At 41.9% G+C, this 27,096-nt stretch overlaps 1 protein-coding gene across 8 annotated transcripts in view; it reads left to right on the top strand.

The window, feature by feature from the left end:
• Positions 1-740: 740 nt before the first annotated feature.
• Positions 741-27,096, top strand: part of SOX5 (SRY-box transcription factor 5) — a 643,266-nt gene continuing 616,910 nt past the window's right edge. For 3 of the 8 annotated variants that reach the window (XM_048046781.2, XM_048046776.2, XM_048046775.2), the window contains exon 1: positions 2,591-11,873. The gene's annotated coding sequence lies outside the window, so the exon portion shown is untranslated. Of the gene's footprint in view, positions 877-1,555; positions 11,874-27,096 lie in introns of those variants that run through there. The other 5 variants (XM_048046778.2, XM_066990350.1, XM_048046774.2 and 2 more) reach the window with 4 other exon arrangements.

Here is a 27,096-nt window from a genome sequence, read left to right as displayed (position 1 = left end):
CCGTGGGAGCTCCTGACACACAGCTACGGAGGGAGCACAGGGAGAAACATTGCTACAGCTTTTTTATTCCTTTTTTTCCCCTCCTTTTCATTTTTCCTCTTTTTTCCCCCCTTTTTCCCATCAGGGTTACCACCCTTCCTCCCCACTCCTACGGAGAGGTCTGAAGTCTCACTGAATCAGCAGTTGTGAACAGTCTCCGTGCTGTTAATGGTTTGCATCTTTTTGCATCAAAGGGTAAAAATCACTTAGGGACACGCACACAATGAAAAGATCATATACAGTAACGCATCCAAGCAGAAAAAAAAAAAAAAGGTTGTAATGCTCATGAATTTCAGATGACGACTTTTTAAATCCCCGAGAAGGCGGTGAAATTGTTTGATTGTTCTTGTTAATTATTGGACTCGTCCCAGCATCAAATATTTGCAGGAGATAAGGCTTCCCTTATGAATAACAACCCGCCTTACTCCTCTCCGATCAGCTCGGCTCGGCTCGGGGCGGTCCCGCCTGGCCCACTCGCGGCCAGCCGGCTTGCACCAGCACGTGGGGCAAGCCAAAAAAACAAAAGACCTCGGGGGTGGGCAGCTGGGGGGACGGGACCCGGGGGTGGGCCGCGGGGGGACCCCGAGCGGGGCCGGTCCCCCCGCGCCGGCAGCGCGCTGCCCGCCGCCTGTTCGAAGTACGGGGCGGAACGAGCGGCGGCCGAGACGGAGCAACGCGGCACCCCACGACCCGCACACCCCACAGCCCGCCCCACACCCCGCACACCCCACACACACCCCACAACCCACCCGTGAAGCCTCCGCGGGGCGGCCGGCCGGGCCCCCGCCGGGCCAGCCCCGGGACGCGGCGGCGCTCACCCGAGATGGCGGACAGGAGGTAACGGGGAGCTGGGGGGCTGTGGAGTGGGGAGAGGGAAAAGAGGGGGGGCGGCGACGGACGGGACCCCCCCCACACACAAAAAAAAAAAATGCGGAGCGTTATTTGGAAGAGCCGCGGCCGTGCGGGGAGCCCCCAAACTTGTGTGTGGGGCCGCGCCCGTCACCGGGATCCCGGCAAGGGGGGGGGGCTGCCGGGTGGGGGACACCCCCACACCATCCTCCTCCTCCTCTTCCTCCTCCTCCTCTTCCTCCCCTCCCCCCGCCCACAGGAGGAGGGGGCTCCCGAGGCCGAGGTCCGGCGGCGTCTCCCGCGCTGTGGGGAAGTTAACGGGGTGTACGGGAAGGGCTCGGTGCCCCCCCCCCCGGGACTGATGATGATGATGAAGATGATGATGATGATGGTGGTGGTGGTGGTGGTGGCAGCGGGGCAGCGGGCGCGTCACTTACCGGCGGGGCCGGAGCGAGGGAGCCCCGTTGCGCTGGGGGAGTCCCCGCGCAGCCCCCTCCCCGCCGCCTCGCCTTCCTCCTCCTCCTCCTCCTCCTCCTCCCTGCCGGGGTGCGGGAGGTGGCCAGACACCGCGCGGAGAGCTTCTCCTCCCCCATTGTTCCCAGACTGTTTTGTGTTTTTTTTTTTTTTCCCTTTGCCTTTTGTTATTTGCCCTCGCATCGTGTTGTTTGTCTCCGAAGCCGCCTCATGACCGGCAAAGGGATTTCACCTCGTCCTTGAGAAACAGACACGCGGGGGGAAGAGAGAGGGACGGGAGGGAAGGAGGAGGGGGGCGAGGCAGAGCGCACCCGGCACCCCCGGCCCCGCCAGGCCCCCGCCGAGCACCCAGCGCCCGGAGGAGCCGAGCGAGCCCAGCGGGTAGGTGCGCGGCCACCGCCGCCCTCGGCTTTCCCCTTCCCCTCCCCAGCTCCGCCGCGCACCTCCGAAGTTTGGCACAACTCCTCCCTCCCCCCTTCCTCCTCCTCCTCTTCGTCCCCCGGGCAGCCAGCCGTGCCCCCGCTTTGTCGGCAAACTTAGGGGGGCTTCATTCTCCACGCCGGCTCGGGAGGGACGTGCCCGGCTCGCCCCGGGGGCGGCACGCTGCCGCCGTGGCCAGGGGGAGAGAGAGCCCATGGGAAGCCGTGGGATTTTGGGTAATAAGTGTGGGAATCTGCCAGGGGAGTAGGTCGAAGAGTGATTTGTTTTCGTGCTGCTCATGAATAATGGCCTCTAGCATTTATTTATTTATTTTTCTTAAACCGGCAGGCCAGATGAATTATTTTAATTTTTTTTTTTTAGAGAGATGCGTTTTGCTCCATCTCTGTCAGAGAACGAAGTGTTAACTTCAAATTAAAAAAGAAAAAAAGTTTTATTCCAGTTGTAGTACTGGAAGATATCGTGTCCCAGCTGTCCCCCTCCCAGTTTAAAGAAAGGCAGCAGCCTGCCGTCCTGAGGTGAACCACTCAGATTAAAAACCTGTTTCTTTTACATGAGGAGCTTGTACGGAATTCTTCATAAACATATTTTATCACCTGAAACATACCTGAAAACAGCTACTTTTATCAACTGCTGTTTCTGTATCCCCTTAATCCTACCCAGTGCTGAAACATACATCACTGCGTCCAAAATGAACTCTTCATCCTGAAAATGCGCTATTTACAACTGGTAAACTGGGACACTTTTTTTTCTATTATTATTATTTAGCTATAATATCTGACAAACATATTGCCAGCTTTGTTTTATGAGGCTTCTCCAGCTGAAATGGGAAAGGGTGGCACGGATTTGTTGTGTTTTGTGCAGGGATAGCGTGGCTATTCCGTCATAATTTGAACACGAGAACCCAATAAACACGTGGCTGTTATGTGTGGAAATCCTGCAACAGAGCTTTCCGGCTGAACTTAAACTGTTTTGATTGAGAGTTGCACTGTAAGGAGTACACGACTTGAAAGCCACAAGTGTCTTTTGTAAACAGATGGACATTTGAGATGTATTGACTGTTTGAAGTTAATTCAGTTAACATGTGCGTGCACATGTGTCTAATTTTGCCTGATCTAAGTTTTTCTAAGTGATGGAAGCTAATAGATGCTTTTTAGAAAGAAAATAAAAGCATGTGAATTTTGTCAGGAGATGCTTGAGCTGCAGCTGTAGAGGCTCTTACGGACTGCGATCGTCCTGTTGTGCTTGTGTAGTAGCAGGTGGGAGTTGCAGAGAGCTTACTGCGTTCCAGTTAAGCGTGCGGGTAATTTGCTAATGAATTTTGAAACAGTAAGATAACGTTCCTGGTGTCACTACGCTAAGAAAGTATAAAAGTGCTTAAACATGCGCATTGCTGCACCTTTATCGTACGTACTACCTGCCAAAACCAGTTAGGTGGAGCAGTATCATTAAACTGTCAGATGTATTGTTTAAAGTGGGATAGTTCCTTAGTGCTCAGGATGGAGAAACAGCAGCTTTCTGTTACTCATCGTGAAAATACACCGCTACATTCCAAGAAGGTTTTTGTAAGTGGCGCAGATAGCTATCACTACATAAAGCATAGAAGGAGATTGAGACTTGGCATCTCTGACAGTGGTGCTGTAATATAACGTGTACACAGGAGCTTTGTTTCTGCCTGCCGCTCATACTTAGCCTGATGTAAAATACTTCGATGTTGGCATATGGATACACCAAAAAATAGAGCATTTGTTGAAAAATAAGAATTCCAGCATTTAGGAGAAAGTAAATGAACAGTCCTTCTAAAAATACAACAGTATGCTACAATATTGCCAAAGCGCTGCTGGGACGCTGTTGTAAGCTGTCATATTTTTTGACCATTATAAATAGATTAGTATTATTATTACAAGGATTTTTTTCCTGTTAGCAAAAAAGATTTTTCCCTGTTTTCTGCATAAGGATCCTCGCATGTTCCTTGACCGGGCGAAGGCGGTGGGAGTGTTGCTTGCAAAGGAAGTGGGCAGCTGGGCCTTGCACCGTGGGAGTGGCCCTCGTGAAGTCTGTGGAGTCTCCTGAATTGTAAACTCTTCTTTGTAGCCTCAGTTTTGCTGATATTGCCTGTTTCTTCAAGACATTAGAAATGGTCTAATTTGTCATTCATGATCTGTTATCCAGATCCAGATCTGGTTTAAGCAGCGTACTAATTTAGGCCTGAAACAAGAACCAGTGCTCAGCGGTGCTGAAACACTGGGAGTGTTTGGGAGTTATCTTCCTTTTCTGTGATGTCCATAGACCACATTAGGAAAACTTCCTTTCAGATCAGTGACCAAACTGTAGGACTGTGGGAATTTGAAGCAAGATCTGTTTCCCTTTATGAAATTTAGTAACAGATAAGAAAATTTAGGTCAAGACCAAATCATTACATTCACATCCCACATTTAGTTACGATGCAATTACTCCTTCATTGGCATTCTGTGGAGAGTGGCTGCTACAGATAAAGTGGATTTCAGAGTGCTTGTGTACAGGCTCTCAAAGCAGCTTGAGTTTGCGTGTCGCTTGCTCCACTGGTGGACATGTAGGAAAGTGTAAGATTGTCATTCTTGCAGTACCATCCTCTGTGTCTCAGGTGTCTTCAAGATTGTAGTAGATGTACACACATGGCACATACCCAGTACGTTCTGCAAACGTAAATGTAAAGTCCAAACAGTTTTTTATTGCTTGCAGAGCACACATCATTTATAGTTGCACATACTTCCAGATGAGAAGACTGTATGCTTCATGACAGTTTGAGGAGGGTCTCCTCTAATATTTCTGACAGCTTTATTTTCTGTCTTCTTCAGCCTCTTTCTTCCTCTTTGAGCTGCAAACGTAGATTGAGACTCAGGTAATACATAAGAGGATCCTTTAATGTTGGCTATTTTCAAAGGCACAAAGGACAATTACTTTCTCTTCCTACTAACCTCCTGCTGGCTTACTAGCTGCATGGGAGGCTGGTGATTTTAAGAATGCCACTTTACCCAGTGCATCAAATACCGAGCAAATCTTTGCTCACCAAGATTCCAGCTCCCACACCCCGTGGTAACACCAAAAATTGAACTTGAGTGGCCCAGAGCGCCAGCTCCTACTGTGATGACTCATACAACCATCAGCACTTTTTAGACTTAAATTTGATCCATTGGCCCTGAGCAGTGCTGACAATTGCCAGCTAAAAGACCCTTCTGTGAATTGTCATTTAACGGGAGTCTTTTTTTATTTTCTTGTCCCATTTCCTGTTGTTTTAAATAAAAAGAAATCCTGGTGACAAAGCTAAAGTGAATTCTGTGATTATTGTTGAAAAGAGAAGAGTATTTACCTATATTTCAAGGAAATGAATTGCCTGGAAACTACAGGTCAAAGTTATTTATAGTAAGGGTAGTATTCTTCACTACTGTACAATCTCCTCAAGTAAAAATCTTGCATGATTTAAAATTATACTTTTATGCATGAGTACTCAGTCCTTTGAATGGTTTTAGTTTAAATACATGTAGAATGTCTATACTGTATTAAAACTCCATTAGTCTGATAAAGGACACAGAACACTTAAACCTGTCTTTTTTAGTTTGTGAGCGTGTCCTCAGAGAAATTGAGCAGGCTCAACTGCCCAGTGCAATTTGATGGTATTTTGTACATTCCATGAGGATCACTGAGTTTTACAGAACACGACCCAAATAAAACCACATCCCTTGGGGGAAGCAATTTCAGTTTGTAGTCTCCTGGTCTTTAGCAGGGCAGTCCAGGTTCTACATGAAATGAGTCTAAAAGGTCTTGGGAAAGCTGCTGTCTTAGTCAGTAGGCATAGATTTGCTATGTAGGGTACTTGCTTTTGCCGGTCAGTTCTCAGGGAAATGCTTAAGGTATGCTGGACTGTTAGTAAAATTGCCTTTAAAGTATTTTTGTTAGTGGCTGTGATTTTAATGTATTTCATTTAATTTAATTCAAAACCCAATGTAATTTTTAAACCTCCATAACAGGAGAACTAGTGGGACAAGGTGAGTTGCCTACTGATAGCAGAGCAATGATGGCTCCACTTGCTCTGAGAAGCTGCTTTGTCCACATCTTTGAGGAGAGGGGGCAAAACTGAGTTTTGCTTGTGCTGCTCAGAAGCCTTGAGCTGGCTGTCAAACAGATGTAAATACGGTTTGCAGTGTCTTCAGTTTCTGTATGGGGTAAGTGAGTTCAACGGGTTTAGATTCAACTGAGTGCCATGCTGTGTTTTGTAGCAGTCGATCTATTTAATTAAACTGTTTCAATTTTTTTTTCAATTTTTTTCAATTTTTTCAATTTTTTTTTTCAATTTTTGTGGCTTAGTTCATTTAAATTCAGCAAAATGTGAGTATTTGCATAAGCATGGTGCTCAGTTAGGAAAGTGAGGTTTCAATGCAGCCAAAGTCCAGTTTTTGAAGGTAGCATGGACAGTGCCCTGTTGACCTTCAGGGTGATTGAGGTACTGAAGTCACCCTGCTGAAGGGAAAAAAGAAGAAAGTTGTTCTCCTGAGTTACCTGCCTTCTGAAACATTACTTGCCTGTTTTGAAAGCCTGTGGACTGTGTCAAGTGTTTGTTAGAGGAGTTCTTCAAAAGCTCCAGAGACTGCAAAATTTACATGGATGATTCCTGTACTGAGGAATGGTGTTGAGGGCAGTTTAGTTGTCGCTAGTAGCAGAGATTGGTTCCTGTAATTCTTTGCACAGTTTTGTTTTCTTTCATAGCACCAGGGATGTTGGTCAGGTTGGACCTCAGGTGGCCACCTGGTGTGGCCACCTTAATAGAGCAGGATTGGTGCCAGCAGCAGATCAGGCCAGACGGGGCTTTGCCTAGCTGAGGCTTAAAAACCTTCAGGGATGGAGGTGCCACAACCTCTCCAGGCAGCTTTTGGTTTGTTCTGGTGTGTCATCTTTCTCTGATTTTATTTCAGTTTGTGTTACGTTGGTATTAAATACATCTGTGTTTTTTTTTTTAATGCTTTCTGGTCTTCCTGGTTTGATACCGGGACGATAATATGAATGTTTATAGGGTACATCCAAAAGCTAGCTTTAACCTAGCGAGACCAGTCCTTCGTGGCTCCCTCTGCCGATACATATTTCAGAGCAAGAACTTCCATCTCACTGTTGAGCGTAACATGGACGACTCCTCCTGCTAGGCCAGTGTTTGCCAATGTGAAAGTGAAGCGTAAGACAAGGGAGATAAGCATTATGGGCCTGGTTCTGTGCCCACTGCCATCAGAGCAGAGTTTGCCATTTATTTTATCCATTGATGCTAAAACCCAGAGGTGGTGACCCTTCCAAAGGTATATCCGCTTGAGTGTATGTCCACGTGGGACTTCCAGAGGAGCGGAAGGAAGTTCAGCAGTCAGTCTTCACTGATGTTTAATGGGCTTGGGAACACAGCTGTTTTTTTTTTTTTTTTTTAAATAAATTAAAAAATCCAAGTAAAACACTGGGAGTTTTGCTATTAATTTCCCTTATCTAGAGGTATGAGATTTTGCCCTCTTTTTGCTATTCAGAAAGTGTGGAGTCTCTTCAGTGTCTTAATAGGATTCAGTTCAGCCCGGCGCAGTTTCCCATTTGGAGCTTTTGTTTCTTCGAGCTCTCTTCACCATCTCCTGCTTTGGAGAACAAGCAGAGTGTTTCTGTGGAGCTGCGGACATTTTTTAATTGAATGAAATACACCCTTTAAAGAAAATGGGCATGCATGTGTGGGGGGAAATGAAAGTGTGTTGCTTTTTATAAAGTATCACCTGCAAAGTGCTTTTAAATAAACCCCTATATAAGCATGTGTGCTTTTTTCACTTGAAAGACACTATCTCCTTCTTCTAAACATTTGCACAGCAAAGTAATGCATTATTGCATTTTCATAAATAATTGAAAAGCAACTTAAAAGAAAGTAGGCCAACAGAAAAAAAAAAAAGAAAAGAAAGTGTCGGTTTCAAATTTGAGAGAAGAAAAATATGTTTCCTTCTTGATAGCAAGTCAGTTAAATGTTATTAAATCCCACTCTCCCACCCCAACATGACCAAAGACAAATCTGACAATTGACAGTTTCATGTAAAAGAGAGAGAAATGGGGAAAAAGGCTTTGGAATACTGAGTTGGTGTTGGTTTATTTCTTCTTTTTTTTCCTTCTTTTTTTTTTTGGTAAGAAAGGCAATTGTGACCCCTTATCAGTTTGCAAGTGACTGAGGAGCAAATCTCTGGAGGTCTGCTTGCTGGATTTTCAGTACAGTTCTCAATGCTGTGCTGTAATAATGCAAGCTATTTTAGAACTGTGCATACGTTAGTGTTCTGGCGCGGCATGATACAATAATGTGTGAAAAAGCATAAGATCACACCTTGGTGAAACTTGCAGATTTCCTGCATAATCCGACAGTGAGCTCTTGTCAGGTTTTGACTATATGTAAAGTGAGAATAAAGTTTCCAGAAGCAAAGCGCAGGCCTTGGATGCATTTTTATGGCTGTTCAAGGATTTTGGCCCTGACGTGGTTATGTATGTGCCTGACTTTAAGCACTGGAGTCCCGCTGTAGCCAACGGGCCTCCTTCTGTGCTTAAAATTTGGCACACGCTCTAAGTCCTTCACCAAATCGGAGCTTCAGTTTTGCTAGTGCTGAGAAAGATCAAAGAGCCAGTGTAAATAATTTCTTAAAAAAACAATCAGTCACCATGAGCAGTTTCCACATAACGATACCGTTCTCTCTGGTGGCAGAGCCAGATGTCATCTGTGGTAACAGCGCTAGGCCACTGGTCTGCTCACCTGGCTGCCGGTACCTTGGTCCTGAGCAGCTGCGACTGCGGGAGGACGGGCAGGCGGGAGGCCAGAATGTCTGCAGACACAAATGGGCTCACTACAAGATGAGGGCTGGAGGCTACATCCCAGCATGGGCATTGTGTGGGTTCCTGACTGTTAATTTATGCTATATCTGAAGGTACGGACGTGTTGCAGCAGTTGCTGGGTGAGGCTCTGCGGCTTCTGTCAGGCAGGAGGCTTGACTGGGAGATCATGATGGTAATCCCTTCTGGCCTTGAGATCAGCAATTTCTGGTATTAATATGTTGCTGTGCAGCTTCCTTTTTTAAGATTAGAGGTACTCAAAGGGTGGACCATGATCAGATGAGCACCAGTGAGCGGAAGCTGAACATAACTGATCGGCCTTCCAGAAGAAAAACCGTCAGTATGTTCATTTTCCCCTGCTTTCCTCTCAGATTCACTCCATCTCCTTTTATTTTTTATAACCAGTATGGCTGTGTTTTAAGTCACTGCCCACCATTTCCAAACAGTGTGATACATTTTCAAGGATTTGGAATTTGGGATACTTTGATATAAATTCGTGTAGGTTTTATTGAAACACCTTACATGTATGTTTAGTTCCTAAACACCTTCTGTGCTTGATTTATCCTCACAGGTTGTCAAGGTATTCAGATGACCTGAAACTGAGGAAGTGAGAGGGAGCTCAGCTGGCAAAAGTCTGACATTGAGTCTGACTGCGGCTCAAATATTTTTTTGCAGACTTGAGCCCAGGCTGCGTAGGAGGTGAAGAAAGCCTTCTTCACCTTTGCCATTGTATCCAAAAAGCTCTGAGCAACATAATTTTTCCAGGTGATGAGCAACCTAGTTAGCTCACATTGCTTAAATCCAGTGACAGTTCTCCTTTGTGAAGGCAGGGTGGTAATTCGTAATAGCATACTCATGTTCCACCCTCGGCAGGCTCACTGGTGGAGATACTCCAGAGGTTCTCTGGTAGGTTTTCTCAGCCAGAGAAACCACACTCAGCTATCTGTCATGGACTACCGAGCAATGGTATTACCCAGCTTGTCGCTGGAAATTCTTCACGTTTGACACTACCATTTAATACGTTCCTGCAGGTTGGCTTTTAGTGCAGTAGGCTCACAGCTTTTAACCTAGCTGCATGTTTTCAAGGTCCTGTGGCAACTGCGATCACCAGAGGCATGCGGATCTTGACGTTGAAGATGTGGAGGATGCTCAGAAAATGATGTTATTTTCTGTTTGGAATTTCCTTTCTTCTTGGTTGCCCTGACTGGTTATCTTTTAGGGTGTAAGGCCAGGCCTGTCTGTCTTGGGAGTTTTCTTGTAGAGGCTGAAAGATAGCTTTCTGGGCATAAGACAAAGTCATTTTGTTGACACAGAACAGTATGCATCACTGTTTGTGTTATTACTGTTTTACATTTTTTGTATTTGTAAGAACAGCATATTGATGGCTCTGTGTTAAAACTCTGTCTTTTAGTGGCTTGTTTTCTTTCCGAAAAAGGAAGAAAACTACATTCTTACTGAGGAAAACCCAAAATGATACTGGAACAAGTACAAGGGCTGTGTTCATACATGATCAAATTCAGGAAGATTAGGGCACTGTGTATAAATTGCTTTCATGTTCATTGGGTTAGCAGCTGTCAAATAAGTGATTATAGACGTTGGCAAAGCTTTTCTTTCCATAATCACTGTGAAACAGGGATAGAAATGTAACAGATGCCATTTAATATGGACCAGCACCTTGGTTCTGTTTCTGGGTCTGGCTCTTTATTGCCTTGTGGCCAAAGTTTTGCAGCAACATTTTTGCTTTAATTCTGCGCTACCTGTAAATGGAGATAATAGTACTCTCCCACTTTACAGGAGATTTCTGAGGTTGTTTGTTAAATAGTTTGAGATCCTTTGATGATAGGTATGAAATACATGCAATAGCATTGAGGACAAGGTTAAATCGAACAGTTGTGCTCTGACTGAAGACAATTACTGTTCCTAGGTCAGCTTTACTTTGCTGGGCAGTGTTAACTTACTGAAGGAATTTGGTCTGAGACTGTTGGGATTCATTTCCTGGGATTTTTTTAATTTGTTAACTGACAAGGCTTTTGGATCCCAGACACCATACTAGCAGTCCCGTTGAAGAGCAAATGCATTGTGATGCTATTTTTTGCAGCATAGGAGTCTATGGTGACTCATTTAGCGTTCGTAATGCCTGTGACAGATTAAAAAAAAATCAAATCAGTTACTTCCAGTGAGATGGATACTCTCAGCCAGACCCTATTTGAGAATTATCTGCAGCACTGTTAAGACCAAAGTACACATCTTCCCCCTCCCCCCCGAAAGAATCCGGCTTATCATGAAATGTTTATCAGAGCCATATAAACATTTCTTGACTGCTGAATTTTGAAGGGAAATTCTTTCGGTCTAACATATGTATTGCAAGCAACCCTCTTCACAGATTAGAAAAAAATAATTAGCTTGGTTACAGCCCTACTTATTACCAAGCATGCCAGCATCTGGCAAGAGTAGGGCGATTTGGGAATTCGCTGCTTGAAGCCATGGAACAAAGTGTTCTGATCCGACCCTAGCAAGCGAGTCCAGGACTTGAACTGGAATCTTCAGGAGCAGAAAAGTCATAAGTGTCTGGAAAATTGGCCTGTTGAGTCACCACGCAGGCACTAAAACAAAACTAATTTTAAGCAGGTCAGAGTTCAGTGATTCCCTCTGGAATCTATTTTTTTTTTTTCCCTTAAAAAAAAAAAGTCTCATGTTTTAAGTGAAAAGGGTCAAAGTTGATGCACTGCTACAATTTTTGAATGCTTTCCCTTAAGAACAGCCACCCAGGCTAGGATTAGCATGAAGGGCTGCTAGGCTGGCACTTCAGTGTCTGGGTTAAAAATATTTTAAAGCAGTAAATGCAGTCAGAACAGAAAGAGAGATCCCTGGGAGCTTTCCTATTCAAAAATGTGCGAGCTCAGGGCAGCAACTGCAATGTAATTTAGGGCAGTATATGCTTCATAGCTTTAGAGAATATTGCCTCTTGTTAATGTTACATTGGAGGACAGTGGGATAGTAGTAATTTTAGAGAGGTGGTATTCCTGTTTGTTTTACATTGGAAACTTCAGAATAAATAAAAAGAAGCATCAATTGAGGAAGAAATGTAACTGCCGAAAACCAGCAATGAATCCACTTCTGAGCAGACTGTAGAAACGACAGGGGAAAGTGGGTATAGGAACATTTTCGTGGCAATGCAGCTGCAAAAGGAACTTAGCAGACAAAGACGAAATCAGGTATGTACTTTAAAAGGCATGTGGGCAAACTTTTGTCTAAGAGCCCAATGAGGAGCCTGCTCACATGAAATTACAAAATGTTTGGGGGGATCGAATGACAAAAAGCTTGTATTGCTTTTCCATTGCTGCAGAAATGGGGCTGTCTGTAAGCAGGAATGATTCAAATAGCTGTTTTCAAAAAAGTGCTCGGGAGAGAGAGGGAGGTTTTTCATTTCCATTCCTTTATGACGATTGTCTCCTTCTTTTTTCCCTTCGTGTCTTACAGAGGTCCCTTTAAATCTGCAAGTGAAAGAGACGGGGTCTGAGCTACCTAGGAAAGCTTGAATCTGAATTCTGTTTGTGTCAGGCGTTGTGAGCTTGGTGATCTCTGTTTATCTCTTAGGAAATAGTCGTGCTTGCACAACATGGCAAATGCAATGCACAGATGTCAGAAAAGCTAAAACAAAGAGGGCTGTCTAGGAAAAGCAATGCCAAACCTAATGGCTGGAGTGGAGAAGCAGCAGTGGGAACTTCTGCCTTCTTTTTTTCCCCGCGCCTCTGCGTGGCCATAGGCAAATCTTTAGGCCAAACTGAAAGCTCCTTATTCCTGTTAGCAAGCTGTAGCTCCTGCAAACTGTGCTGTTGATAGGAGGATGTTTGTGGGAATGGTTGCCCATGCGTGGGTGCAAAGGTTTACACTCTGGCCATAAGTACAGTTGTCAGACCGGCCTGCTAATTGACACCTGTCCCACGGGGCTTCCTCTTTGGTGTGTAGTGACTGTTTGGTGTGTGGCTTTTTTAGGTGAGGTGCTATAAAGTTTAAAATGAATTAGGAGAACCTCAGTCGGCCTTGCTAGCACATGAAGTTACTGGAATGTTTCCCCTGTGTCTCCATGCAGGTGTGCAGTATGTGGGGATTTGCATGGGAGGACATGTGAGGCTCTGAAGTCCGATTTGTCTTCCAGGTTACAGCAAGGTTCTCACTTTTCGCAGGCTTAACAAGTAGTGACCACAGTTTAGTAAAATATTTATTCCAATTTAGGGAAAACTTACTGACATGCAGTTGCTTTTGTGTTTAAGATCACAGTTTGTAGCCCTTTGAAGTCTGCACGTTTGAAGGAAAAAGAAGTGCTTAGGATAAACTGAACTTGAATTAAATTGTGTAGACAGATAACAGATTGAATTTGCGGTATGGCTCGTTTTGCTAAGGAAGTAAGTCAAGAAATGAGTAATGCTGGGCCGACTTCTATCATAACAGGAGGTGATGTAGCTTTAGTGCAAGGTAGTGTGGTTCACTGAATCTGAATTATGGGCCGATTCTTCTAACTTCAGGGATGATAGTTCTGAAGAAAAAAGTTAATTTTTGATTTGTATAACTATGATTCACAATCGTAAAGCTAGGATAAAATCAGGCAGGTTTCCAACCTCAGTACTTTCATTCGCAGTGATTTAGAACTTGCAAACTACTAAAGGTTTTGGTATTATTTTTCTTTTTCAAACTTTGTATTTCTTTTCACTAATATGTGACCAAGTGGAGACTTAACAATACAAGAGAATTTAAGGGGGTTAAGAGACAGAACATGTTGTGCGAAGTTCCCAGATATAATCCTGATTTTTTTGTTTGATCTCTGCCTTAGTAATTCCACAGTTGTCCTTGTATCCAGCCCATTTTAAATCTTAGCCTAGCACAAGAGGGTTGCAGCATATGCATGCTGTGCTGATCCTTTTTGTTTAACTGGCAATGCTTTTACACTCAAACTAGCTATCAGAATATGATGGGTCAACAGAATCGTTCTCTTTATCATGGAGCACACCTGAAATATCTGCTTAGGCAACGCTTGTGATTTCTCAGCAAATACTCAGCCCAGTGGGGAGCTGCAGGACTCACCTCCATCTCCCAAGGGTTAACAGTAACCTATAATAATAATCGTATGGCACAAAAATGCTTCTTTTTATGCATTACCTATTTCCAGAGGCCTAATTTAGGTTTTGTATCAAAATGGATATCACAAACGCTTGAGTTTCCCGCTGAGAAGGAAAGTGCTACTGAGAGACTTCGTTCTCTGTTATTCTCGTGGTGTCCGAGAGGGGTGAGGGGGCAAAGAAACAATTGCTGATATCTCTAGCAGTAAGTATAAATAGTAGCAGGATGGGTTGCAAAGGTAAAACAGTTTGATAGTATTGTTCCTGTGAAAGCCTGACCTTTGTTCTTTTTAGAATATATATATATGTGTGTGTGTCTTCATATAGGAAGCAAATTTACACATCAACAAGAAAAAAAAAAAAAAGTTGTATTTTGTAACTGCACAAAAATGTCACCTGTCATTAAAAGAAAAGAATATTGTAATGGAGTAAAATGAGGTTGTGTATTCATGCTTCAGCACGCAGACAGCTACATTCAAAGATCGGCATGCATGTGTCCCTGCTCTCTCTGTGTACATTTCATGCCAGATTCTACTGTAGATCCAATTGAACTGTTTTCATCAGTTGCTTTCCTCAAGAATTTGTTTGTTGAATGTTTTCACATACAAAAAGTTATGTTTGGATTTTTTTTTCTTTGCTGTAAGAAGTAGAAACAAGGAAAACAAAAGCTAGATTTTAAGATTTTTTTTTTTGAAATCAGAAATGCTTAGTGAACACCAGATAGTTTCTGCCTCCCTTAGTATTGATTTTCCATTGGAAAGGCATGTGGGAGGAGAAGGAAGATTTTAACAAAACCAAAAAAACACTTGTGTTTCAGAATTCCTGGCAGTTGCTATTTATTTTTTTGTACAAAATTTTGTTACACTGAACTTGCCCCAAACCCATCCTTTTCCTCCTGCCGATGTAGATGCTCCTGGGTTGGAGGAGCTCCTACCTTGCTGTCTGGTTCCTGCCCAGCCCACCCGTGTCTGTCCCCTTCTCCTCTCCCTGACCTCCTGCTTTGGGCAGGAGGGCAGTTCCCAGCAGGGAAGCCACCGTCTTTGGTCAGTTTCTGCAAGGAAGGAGTTCCCAGTGCTCTGCTTTGTTTTAGTCTGGCAGATTCAGGTGCTAAAACTTGGAGCTGGTTTGCCAGCTAGTGGGTACAGGCAGAATGCTTCACCTGCCTGGTGGGATTTATCCAGTTGGTTTCAGCACTGTACATGCAGGGGCGTATCGGCTTTGGCCTGCAGTTGCCTGGCTGAACACAGAAGTGGTCCTTGAGAAAACCAGCGCTCGCTGCCCCGAGCATAGCGGATTGAGTGCATGGCGGAGAGTGTGGAGGGTGCAAGCTGTGGCCCCGGTCTGCTGATGAAGTGCTTTGGCGTGCTGGGCAAGTCTCTTGACCCCTTCTTCCTCAGTTTTCATGTGTTTAAGGATGTACAGACTTACCATCACACATGGGTGTTGCAAGAATTAATTAATTGCCATTTGTGCAGTTTCGAAGACTTATAACCCTAAATAAACAAGAACTTAATCAGTTAATTTTCTTCATATTTGTACCACAGGAAAAATCTAATTTATTTCCAAGCGCATGACACACAAAAACTATCTTCACACTTCTAAGTGGAGCTGGGGCTCGATGCCAACACTTTTTTTTCCTAGTGAATATGGTATACTTATACGCTCAGAATGGTACAACCTTACATTTTCAATCAGGATGTGGAAATTTTTTCTTACTGCATTTTTATACTTACAAGCTGTAAATACCAGGCGCTTCTCTTGGGTCAGATTCTTTGTTCCTCACAATTGCACCCATTGCCAATGTCCTTTAGTGTGTGCATTTCTGTGGCATTGCTCTGACTAGTAAACTGTATGTGTTTTTCCCCCCATTTGTTCTGCAGTTTCCTTATACGTTAATTATTGCACTTTAAGCGTCTGGGGATTAGGAAAGTAGAAAGGGGACAAAATGTAATTGGGATGCTTGTCACTTCTTTTCCTCTTTCCTTGGTGTGCAGAGAAGCCCCTTCGTATATTGATTTGGGAAAGTGGCGTAAAATTGTGTCCCACACCTGATGCAACAGTCTGGAAAGATCACACAGAGCACTGGTTTAATGTGGGACATGTAGGTGCAATAGGGTGAAAGGAGTCAGAGATCGTGACCATCTCTGAATTTCCTGTCATAAGGGAGTTAAATCAGAGCTAAGGGTTTGTCTTTTTAATTTCCTTTGTTTTAAGTTTTTTTTTTTTTTTTTTTAATGAAGTGGGGGAGGGAGAGCAATATGCCATTGACATGCTTTGGGATCTGAGGCTCCTGTGGACCCCATAGGATGTCAATGGACTCATTAAGATTTAGCCAAGTTTTATGCATTATTCATAATATACATTCACAGCATGCACCCTAAAGACTGTCTCCTGTGAATGCTTAGTCAGAATCATTTGCATTCTGTATTATGGATCCATAATATAGAATACATTTAGCTACATTTTGTGTATTATCCTTTACACATATTTGAAGCCTTTACTCTTCTGGAATATGCAGCAAATGTGTTTAAACAATAGCATGCAGTTGTGTTTTGTCACTCCATAAAAACTAATGCATAATAAGAACCCTAATGAAAATTAATTATTGCATATCAGCAATGGGCAGTTTTTTTTCTCTCTTTAGCTTCAGTGACATTCTAAATGTACTTTTCTAACATATTTAAGAGGTGTTTTAAATTCTGGGCTGATATTTTGTAATTTTTTTGTTTTGAATACATATAAATACCGTTTTTGATGTAGAAGGTTGGCAGGTGATGAAACACCAAATAAAGCTGAGGTGCTTAATAATAAGTGTCATTTGCTGTGAGTTTACTCTAATCCTACAAGCATTATTTCTGCTGTACATGACAAGACAAAAGAGTCAACAAAACACCACATCAGAAAATTAATTCTCTTCCTGTCATCTGGATTGTTGGAGCTCTTCTCTTTTCTTCGGCTGCTGTTACATCATGGTTATTGGTCTGGTCATAGCTTTACCACAGATGCACTGAGTAGCCCAGATATGTTCCTTAGTGTATATCTGCCTTAGTTTGCCCATTTATTACACAGAAATAATAGAAATTGTACTCTCTCAGTGCCCTGTCACTGCTGATAGAGAACATTCCTTTGGGAAATACTGTTCTTGCAGGAACACTGGATTTCTTATAGGTCCAAAGAGTGAAGTCAGGGAGGTGTAGGAATTATAATGTAAGCCTTTGATCCCTTTCCTTTTTCACGGAAGTGCTACAGTTCTGAAGATGACAAAAAAAAATTAAAAGTAGAAGGTGATGCCTTTGTGTCAGGATCCTGGCCTGCAATGGCAAAGGTAGTTTCTCAACCCTAAATACACACAGTAACGAAGGACATCAAGTGACTTTTTGTGTAAATTTTTTTCCCAAATGTTGTAATGCTTGATAAAAAGCCAATGCTTATCAAAATAATTAAAACAAGCAGTTGCACTGTCATGTAAGATTGAAATGGTTTTTCATCATAGGCTAAACACAGGTGAGTGTTTTGGCAAAGTACAGTCAGGAAGTTGGTATGAAACGATTTCAAAATCTTAAGGACTATTTATATTTACTTTTTTCCAGTAGTTCTTCCTGTTTGCCTTTAGGCAGCATTCGTGCATACATTCCCCGAAGAAACAATAGAGAAGTTGCTGGGAACATGTTATATTTTGGTCCAAAAGTGGCTGTTGAGCTCTTGGTGAAATAACATCTTAAGTGTACACATTTCATTGCCTTTTTCTTCGAAAGAGATGACCGGTTTTGGATCAGAAGGTTTCACAATTGAATTGAGAATTTTAAATTTGTTTATAAATATATTGTGTTTTGCAGCATGCCATTGCTGTTACTTGTTCGTTTTGCTTACATAGCAATTGACAGTTCAAGATGTTTAAGTCTGAAGCATAGAAGCAAAACATTTCTTTTTTTCTCTTATACAAGATGTGGTAGAGTGGAATCCTGCTCGGGGTATGGCAATATAAAGTGAGAGTAGTCATTGCAGAGGCAGCAGCTGTACTGCTTTGAGAGCAAACATTGATGGAACCACTGCAAGGTAGTTTTCTGTCCAGCAGAGCAAAGCCTTTCCGTCTTAGTTGCTGTTGCATGCATGGGGCAGAGACAGGAAAGAAAGACAGCAGTTAGGAAATTGAGATTCAGTTTTCCCTTAGCCTAGTGCTGAAGTGTTTTGTTACCTCCTTTGAATTCTGAGCTCTCCTTCCATGTTTTCTCCTGTTCCATCTCCTCCCCAGCTGCTGCTGCTGCCCTGGCACTTCTCTGCTGCACCCTTTCCTCCTTGCTGCATCCGGAAAGCTCCAGCATAAAACCCAAACTAATGCATGCAAAAAAAAGATGATTATTTTGGTTTCTGGTGCATACTTACAACACTTAAGTTGTCGGTCCATCTCATTAGCTGGACATCAGTGTGTGAGACCAGTGAGAACATATTTTTTTCCCATTGCAAATCAAGGAAACAGGAACATAAGTAGCGCTTGAAAAAATACCCCTTTCAGATTGGCAAATATGCTATATATAAGCTGAACTGGCATTTTTTTATTGTTCTCATGTAATACCATCTGCAAATGTAAGTTCATTGCCATTTTTGATGCTGTGAAAGCTGCTTCTGGAGAGTGAGTAGAACATGCCTTTTAGTCCATCTCAGTTCAGGCTACAACTCTGTGTGGATGACACCACAGTCTCCAGAGCATTCTGTGATTCTGCTCCTTGTATTTTTCTCTTGAGCAATCTAAATTCATACTGTAAAATGTGCAGTAGTGCAATGAGTATGTTTTTGTTAGCGTTATTAGGCTTATGATGTGGAAAATAAAGAACTTGCTACCTACTGTTTTGCGAAATTTCTAGGAAACTCCTAGCAGTTTTATTTAATATTTGCAATAGGTAGTTTTATCTTTCTAAATGATTTTAAACAGTCTTTCTTCAATGAACAGCTGTTTAAATAGGAACTAGGGTACATAGGAAAAGAGCACTGTACGTTAGCTGGACTCACAAGGGATGGTAAGAGGAGCAGAATTTTCTTTTCCTCTACTAATCTCTGTGCCTTCATGATAGTACCTTGCCTAACAGAGTACCTTTATACCAGGTTGTAATTCAAGAATCCTCAAGTACTGTGTTACCATTATTAATAATTATACTATACAAGTAGTGATTTGAATGGATAGATTTTAAGGGGGTTTTAGTGTGTTACCTACCATATTGTTAGTCCATTGTACAGATGGAAAGGTTGTGTTTTTTCTTCTGACTTGGCTCTTCAGTAGGAAAGACAGACTTTCCAGTTAGCCAACACTGTTCTGTGTTTTGTTCTCTTGGCATTGTCTGTCCTTTGTCCAAAATCATCTGCATAGTATTTCTGTCCATCCCTAGTGTTAAAAAATCTACTCTCAGAACACTCACACATCATAGGGTTTTAAAAATAGTAAAATCTGATTTCTCTTTTATTAGCCCTGGTTTTTCGTTCAGGATCTATAACTTTGCAACAATAAGATTCAGTGCTTTAGAAAAGAAGCTGAGATATTCATATGATCACAAGAGTTCAGGCTTTAAGGAAAACACCAGGGATTCCAAGACAATAGAAAAAGTTCATGGGTATTTGCAACCCTGGAGCTTCCTGGAATACATGATTAAAAGGAGCCATGAAGACTCTCAGGTTTTGTGCTCCTCCCACACACAAAAGATATTTCACCTTGTGGTGCTTCATGGCATGCATAATATCCAAAGAAAAAAAGGTGAGACTGTGTCTCTTATATCCATGTCCCTGTATAGTAGAGTTGGGAGTATAGGAACGCTGAGAACACTGTACTGCATTTTAGGGAAGATGGCATGATCAGATTTTTCTTTCTATTTAGGTAGAATTATCAAAGGAATATTTTTTCCCAAAATTTTGTTGAAGAGGAGATTTGCACAAATTCCTGTACTGAGCTTAGCAGCTTTGACTGGTTCTGAAGACCCGTGTCTTTGAAAAGTGTACTGTTCATCAGTGGCCCCTTCCACTGGTCATTGCTTCATTGTTTGTATCGTCAGGAGGTCAAGGGGCAGAGACCTTTCTCTTCTCTTTTGCTGTCTCCTTCCTTACAACAGCTTCAGAAATCAGCCATGGCCATACTCAGCCAGGACTCTTTATCTCCCAGTGTGGACATGGCATCATCTTCTATGTTCTGAGTTTCCATAACATTTTCTGATGTTTGTGGTGTGCACATACAAGTTTCTCCTAGGAATAATACCACCAAATGGCTGTTTTGTTTTGTTTTCTGGAGATTGCCGGTAAAGCTTGAATTCATGCTGGAACTTGTTGCCAGGGTGTTCCTTCACCTCTGTTGTGTCTCATCCTCAGACCAATTAACATACTGTAGCCTGCCTTGCTATTTGTACCTGATTTTGAAACCCCGAACTCGCTTTGCACTGTTTCCTCAGTTTCGCTAGTTTTACAACAGTGGTGCTGCTCTGTTCTTACTGCTGCATCTTAATGTTCAAACTGTTTTTGTAGCAACAGAGGAGAAAGCAAAGATGGGAGAACAGAGCTAAATTCATTCATGTCAGTGTTATTTTAATGCTAAATCTTGATAAGAAATATTAGTATTATATTATTGATTGAAATGTTCAAGAAGAGGAGTTGTAGTCCTCTTTTGAAGATCATCCCTCTTTACTGAAAAGGGGGTTGAGAGCCCTGTTGAAAAGGATAAAAGCTGAGGAGCCTGGTAGGTATGTCCATTTTAAATGTGTGCCATGTGTGCTGAGGGTGACTTGGTTCACACAGAATATTTGCAGTCAAGTCAAAAATAGAACTCATAACTTGCGTGCTTGCACTTCCTCAGCCCAGTCCCTTCAGAAACAAATCTCCACATTACTTAAAAATAACAGAGCTGAAACATGACCGCTGGAGTTTTCATCGACTGCCGGTTGTTGATGTAGAAGTGAGAGTCAGGAGGAAGGTGAGGAGCAAAAATTAGGACAGCATATTGGGAGGCTTACATAGATGTTATGAATGCTATACCTGCCCTGCAGTGTAGTCTTTTTGTCTTCATGGCTATCTGTCCAACATCCCCATTAAGTATTGAGTTACTAGAAATATTTTCAAACTAGTGCTGGTACAGTGATGATGTATTCCTGTAGTTCACCAGAACTAGGGGTTATATGCAGTAAATAAGCTGCAGACGATTGCAGTCTTGGTTGCAGCTGGCTTGTTTCCTAAATATTAATACTAATACTACACTAGAAAAGTAAAACAATTTAAAAGAACTGGTTGGAAAATCTGTACAGGTGTAAAAGTTAAGCATATGGCAGAGCAGAGATTGCCAATGAAAATGACAGATGATTAACATTCATTAAAACTTTCAATTAACACCTTGAAAAATTCCATAAAATAATAATGCATATAAATAACGTGTGATGTCTCCAAACACTCTTTTACCTGTTTTTAAGGAAAGGGAAGAGAGAGAGAAGAAGCAAAATCTATTGTAAAAGTACTTATTACAATGATTTTTTAGTCCTTGGTCTTTTTTTGGTTACTCTTTTTTTTTTTTTTGGAGGTCAATGGTCTAGTGCTAAATAAAATGAATTTATTTGAGCTGTCTGTATGAGAAAAAAATAGCCTGGATGACAGTTAGTTCTTTGTGTTCCCAAAGATGAGCAAAAATTCCATCTTTTCTCCCAAGCAACAACCACAGGAGAAGAGGAAATGGCCTCCAGTTGTGCCAGGGGAGTTTTAGGTTGGATTTTAGGAAAAAAATCTTCACTGAAAGGGTTGTGAAGCATTGGAACAGGCTGCGCAGGGAAGTGGCTGAATCCCCATCCCTGGGGGTGTTTAAAAGATGTGGTGCTTAGGGACATGGTTTAGTGGTAGACTTGGCAGTGCTAGGTTAATGGTTGGACTTGATGGTCTTTGAGGTCTTTTCCAACCTAAATGATTCTGTGAGAGAACCTGCAAGAAACTGCAGTGCAGTGTGAAAGAGGCTCTGATCATTTGATTAACTGCAGAGATTAGTACATGACAGAAGCTGCAGTTCTGTCTTATAACCATTATTATCATCCGCATTACTCCTAGCTTCAGCAAGATCTTTCCACACTGTGAAGAATTCTGGGTCTGAGCCTTTTCTTGTTGGTGCATACACATGAACTAAGGATTTGTCTCATCAAAGTAAACTTTGTGACAGTAAATTGAAAAGTCAACATTAAGAGCTGACTTAGAAGTCAGTTCTTAATGTCAGCTGTTAATTACACCAAAAAAAAAGCTTCCAAAATTAGGTATGCCCAGGCTTCTTTGTCCAGAATTATAATTCTGAAGGGAAAGAAATGCCTTGGTCTTGTAAAAGCAAGCATGAGGTTTAAGTGGATTCATGTGTATATTACCTATGTATTCTTTGAACCTTAGGATTTGAGTTCTTTATTTCAAGAAGAGTCCATTGATACTGGCACTTGCATTCTTTTTTCTGTTTTTGCTAAGTCATTGTGTGTGTTGCTGAGCATTTCTGTTGTCCTGGCTAGGCCCAAGTGCAGCTGAGCTCTGTGGATCCAGGGGTCCACACCTCAGACATGATCTGCTCTACTCCATTCCCAGCTGAAATTCTTGCATTTGTTCCTTAGCCATCTTCATGTCTTCTTCATAACTGGATCCAATCAAGGCATGTGTGGTGATTTAAAATGTTAAACCACTTTTTCTTCCTTCTTAAAAGGCTGCTTCGTAGGGTTAGAATGTATGCCTATGTGTTGTTGCATTTTCATCTTGCCGTCTTGTTAGAGCTGCCATTTGAGGTAGTTGAGGACTCAGGCAGAACATTGTGATGGCTAGTTAAAAATATTACCAAATACCTTCATTATTAAAGCTATATGTCTTTGGAGTTGTGTGAGAGATGGAGGGACAAATAAGACCACTGTCTAAAATATCAGTTAAAATGCTCAGTATCCACTTGGGCTGTTATTTTGTACGTGTGGTTAAGAGTTATTTTGCTCTGTTTTGAGCTAGGTTGTCACTGTGTTCCTCTTCCCACCCGGTGTAATTATTGACTAGACCTTGCCAAATCAACACAGCAGCTCCTTCCGCAGCTGGCTGTGCCTGTAGTCGTGCATGGGCTGCGCCAGGCAGACAACCCTGCCCCTCACAGCAGCATTTGGGGGCTGACATAGCTCTGTTATGCTTAGTGCTAACACTTTCTGCATTGAACCAGCCACATCTGTATTGCAAAGCTCTGGGCCTGTATTTTGTCTTAGTCCCTGGGACAGTTCTGCGTCACATTTGTAATTATTTCTGTGGGCTTTCAATTCAAAATGATGGAAATGCTGAGCAGATAGTATGGCAGGCTTGAGGGGTGGGGTGATTCTTCCATAACATAGCACTGAGTTTGTGTGTTTTGCATTCTGGGTTTTGGTTTGTGGGTGTTTGAGGATGAAAGGTCTGCCAGAAAGACTGAATGAGCCAAATTTGGCATTACATGTAGACATACTCTTTCTCTAGCATGCATACACATCTCCTGCCAGACAGTTTACCCTTGGAGGGGACCTTGCAGTTTTTTCCAGAAGAAAGCCAAGGAGAAAACCAGGTTTTGTGCAGCGGGGATGATCAGGGCACCTCGGTGCAAGAGTAAAATAGGAAGTGAACTAAGTAAACCATGTACACACATGCATCCTTACAGCTGAAGGCTAAATGAAAAAGATGAGTTGGAGAGGTAGCATCAGTTTGAGCATACCTGCTCAAATTTTGGGGCTTTATCTCTCGATGTAGTCTTGGGGACCCCCTCCCTGAAATAGCATGCAGATTATGGGGTACAGTTAAATAAAACTGCAATTAGAAGCAGCAGGAGGGAAAATAAAAATCTATTGGTTTGCTGTCTTTTTGCATTTGACCGCTCTTGGACTGCTATTTTCAAAAGTGATCAGCAGTGGCATCTCTTGGCTTCCAGGAAGGCAATGGGAATTTTATGGCTGACGTCAATGGGAGCAGAATGAGACCAATGTTAAGTGCTTTTTTAAAAATCCTGTCCCTAGTGCACAGGCAGTTTCATTGTTTTCCCTGATATTTTTGTGGGTCTTGCACAGATCAAGGAAGAGAAAATAGCACGTAAGAAAGATAAGTTGTGGTTGTGAAACCACAATAACTGCCAGAAGGACTTTGGGGGCAGCTGTGGGTCTTGGGACTGCTCTCAATTAATGTTACAGATTTGACTTGATTTTAGTACGATGCTATTACTTTGAGCATCTTTCCTTCCCAGAGGACATAATCAGTAAAGTCCACCCTTATCTGACACAAGAAAATCCAGCACAGTCCCACTGATGAGCTCCTGATTTGCTGTAAATGGAATTTTTCCCTTTGGATTCATTTCTGTTGTCCTCCCGAAGCCTGACACCTCTCAAAAGTTCATGCGTTTGGCATGGGATGTAGAATGCATTTTCCCCTAAAGCATTTTGATAGGCTGATCCACAGTGAAGCCTTCACACTGTGATGTCTGGTCTCCCTTGATCCGTATGTCTGACACTGATTAGCATGTATGGCCAATATGTATGTGTGTGGAAGGGCTATTTAAACCTAAGACTTAACTTATCCTAGCACTCTAGGCTAATCTCTTTCACTCAGCTAAGGTCAAGGTTAGAAGATTACTCCAAAGAGCAAAGGAAGGGAAAACAGTTTTGAAAATTGGTACACAAAATATGTCTGAAAATGCTGAATTTTAATCTCTCCCTTCCTCTCTTGCCATCCCTTGTATTTTCCTATTTCAGGCTATTTGTTGAATATGTATTGAAAGACATAGTAATTGTTTAACAGTAGAAGTGCTGATTTTAAAAGTATTTTGAATTAAGGAACAAGTGGTGTATTTAAATTTGGAGAATTCATAGCCAGGTGACTGAGGGTGTGGTCAGAAGTTAGCTCTGCAGAGTTCATCCACCTGATGGTACGTGTACTCACGTGCTGCAGTAGAGTGGTGTTCTCGTGGCTCGTGGGGAAAAAATTGTGGTTTGTGGGACAAAAAGCTGATTAGAGTGATCAGCCTTTGCCCCATCTCCAGGGGATTGCTTTTTAGGTCAATCAGGAGAAATCTGTGTGGAATGTAATGGCATTTGTTGAGCAATCAAAAATTTACCCTTGAGCCTACAAACTGCTCTTGTGGTATTTAGCGCACACACACAAAAGAAAGATAACCTATGTTGCTTTTTTACCCTCTCTTTAAGCAAGGAATAATAAATATTCAGCATTGGCAGGAATCTGCTGTATTGTAGTTATGTTGTTGATTTTAACTGGGTGGTTCAAAAAATCATGTGAGGGATAGCCTTGATACAGATAAACTAGAGGATGCAGTAATGCTACTGTTCAGAAGTCATGTACCATCATATAGAATATAATATTTTTTGAAACTATAGATGTGGTGTTACGTATGGGAAGAAGCTGAGCCTTGCACTAAAAGCATTGATTTTGTTTATGTATGTTGTGTGTATTTTTTGGTTTATAGTCTTTTAACAATACTAGCTGAAACAAGCTCACTCTTTGCCTTAGTTTCTTCTATTAAAAAGAAATAATAAGGTTTATGTGTATAGGTTTTCACCTTTATATCTACTTTAAAATCCTTATCTACTCTGAAATCTGTACGTGAAAAGAGCACTGAAATGATGATTAAATGCAGCAGATTTATAAAAGTGGACTCTTTAAGATACCGTTTAAGTCTGTAAGATGAGATAACTTCCTGCTCATTTCATCATATGGATGAGCTCCTGATATAAGAAGAGCAGCAGAAGTTTGGCTGCCATATGGCAAAGGCGGTAGTCATGTTAAACCTTTACATTCCCTCAGGTGAGTGCTTCTGTCTATCTGTGGTGCATTTTGGGTTTTGTTTTGTTTTTCAAAGTGAAATATGCATTCCTTAAAGCCCCAGTTATGTAGATTGTTTTGCAACAGAAAGACCTTTACGGCTGCTCTCGAAACAGCATGGAAGTCAATGAGGCTTTGCATGCAGTGGTCTACACATATGTCTGGCAGGACTTTGGCCTAAGTTCTCTGGCTCATGATCTGAGAAGAAAGAGTTCATCCTTCAAATGGGAAGAGGCTATTTTTTTCTGCTGTTGTATATATAAAGCCTGAGACTGTGTTTTTTTGAAAATAATTTTGGTATTTCTTTTGTTCGGAGCATACCATGTCATAGCATCATCTGAGTTTAGAACAGCGTTTGCTTTCAACGTTGGAAAGCCAAAGCTCTCATAAAGATTTTAAATCATCTGATAATATTTAATCAGTTCATAGACTGTGCGTGCTTGAATAGTAAGCACTTCTGAAGAGCTTGCACCTTTAAAAAAAAAGTGAAGTACGCTGATAATATTGCAGAGTGTAGAGAGGTTTAAAATTATTGGAGCACTTAATTTTTTCTATAATTGCTTCAATTTGAAGGGAACTAGGCAAAATACCAAGCTGAAAATGAGTTGCATTAATCGAAAAAATCATCAGTCAGAAAGTAGGATTTAAACCAAAATGCCCAATTAAAACAAAAACCACACCAAAAATGTTGGAGCTAAAGCCTTAAAGTGATGAGGCTCACATTCCTCTGTATTGGCTGTTGACTTTTGAGGATATTAGAGCAGCTCCACGCATGCATTTCTCTGAAGCCAGCAGAGGAGTTAAAGTAGAGTCTGAGGTGCATTGCTTAGAGCAGAAAGCAGCAGCGCATAGGGAAACCCATGTTTCTTGCTGTGCATCACAGTGGGTAACAATCAAATGTGAGGACAGATCAGCTAAAGGTTAAAATCTTTTTGTAGTAAGCTGACGATAAGCTAAAATATTTAACACCTCTGTGGATACCTCATGTTAGGTATAGGGCTTTTTGATACTACACAATTATATTTCATAATGATTTAATGAGCCTTATTTTAAAAAAAAAAAAAGGAAAAAAATAAGTAGTTTTATCACTTGAAAAGTACCACACAAACCAAAACAAAAATGAGGCATATTGCTGCAGCTCAAGGCTCTTTTTACGTTTTCAAGACAAGAAGTTTACCATTAAAAGTCAAACAGTCTATTTTTTTCTTTCTTTTTTTTTTTTTTTTCTGGTCTGTCTTAAATTTAGCATAAGCACTGACTGTTACTAAACAAGGGAAAGCTGAAAAGAATTTTTGTTTGTTTTCGAAAGAGGATGAAGTATTAGTGTGAATATTAGACATCACTGGAACAGAGTCGGTCCTGACGAGTGAGTCTTGACCACATATGGTTGCGGTCGATTTTAATATACCAGGTATGACTGGGTTATACTCAGGCTAAAACAGACGGCCAGCTTCCAGTATGTAAGCGGTCATCTTGGAATGCATGGGACAGCTCATGAGCTAGAACTCAGCTG

The sequence above is a fragment of the Anser cygnoides genome, chromosome 1 (genome assembly GCF_040182565.1).
Source record: "Anser cygnoides isolate HZ-2024a breed goose chromosome 1, Taihu_goose_T2T_genome, whole genome shotgun sequence".
Lineage (NCBI taxonomy): Eukaryota > Metazoa > Chordata > Aves > Anseriformes > Anatidae > Anser > Anser cygnoides.
Note: the sequence above shows the minus strand (reverse complement) of the source record. Positions and strands in the feature narration are given on the sequence as shown.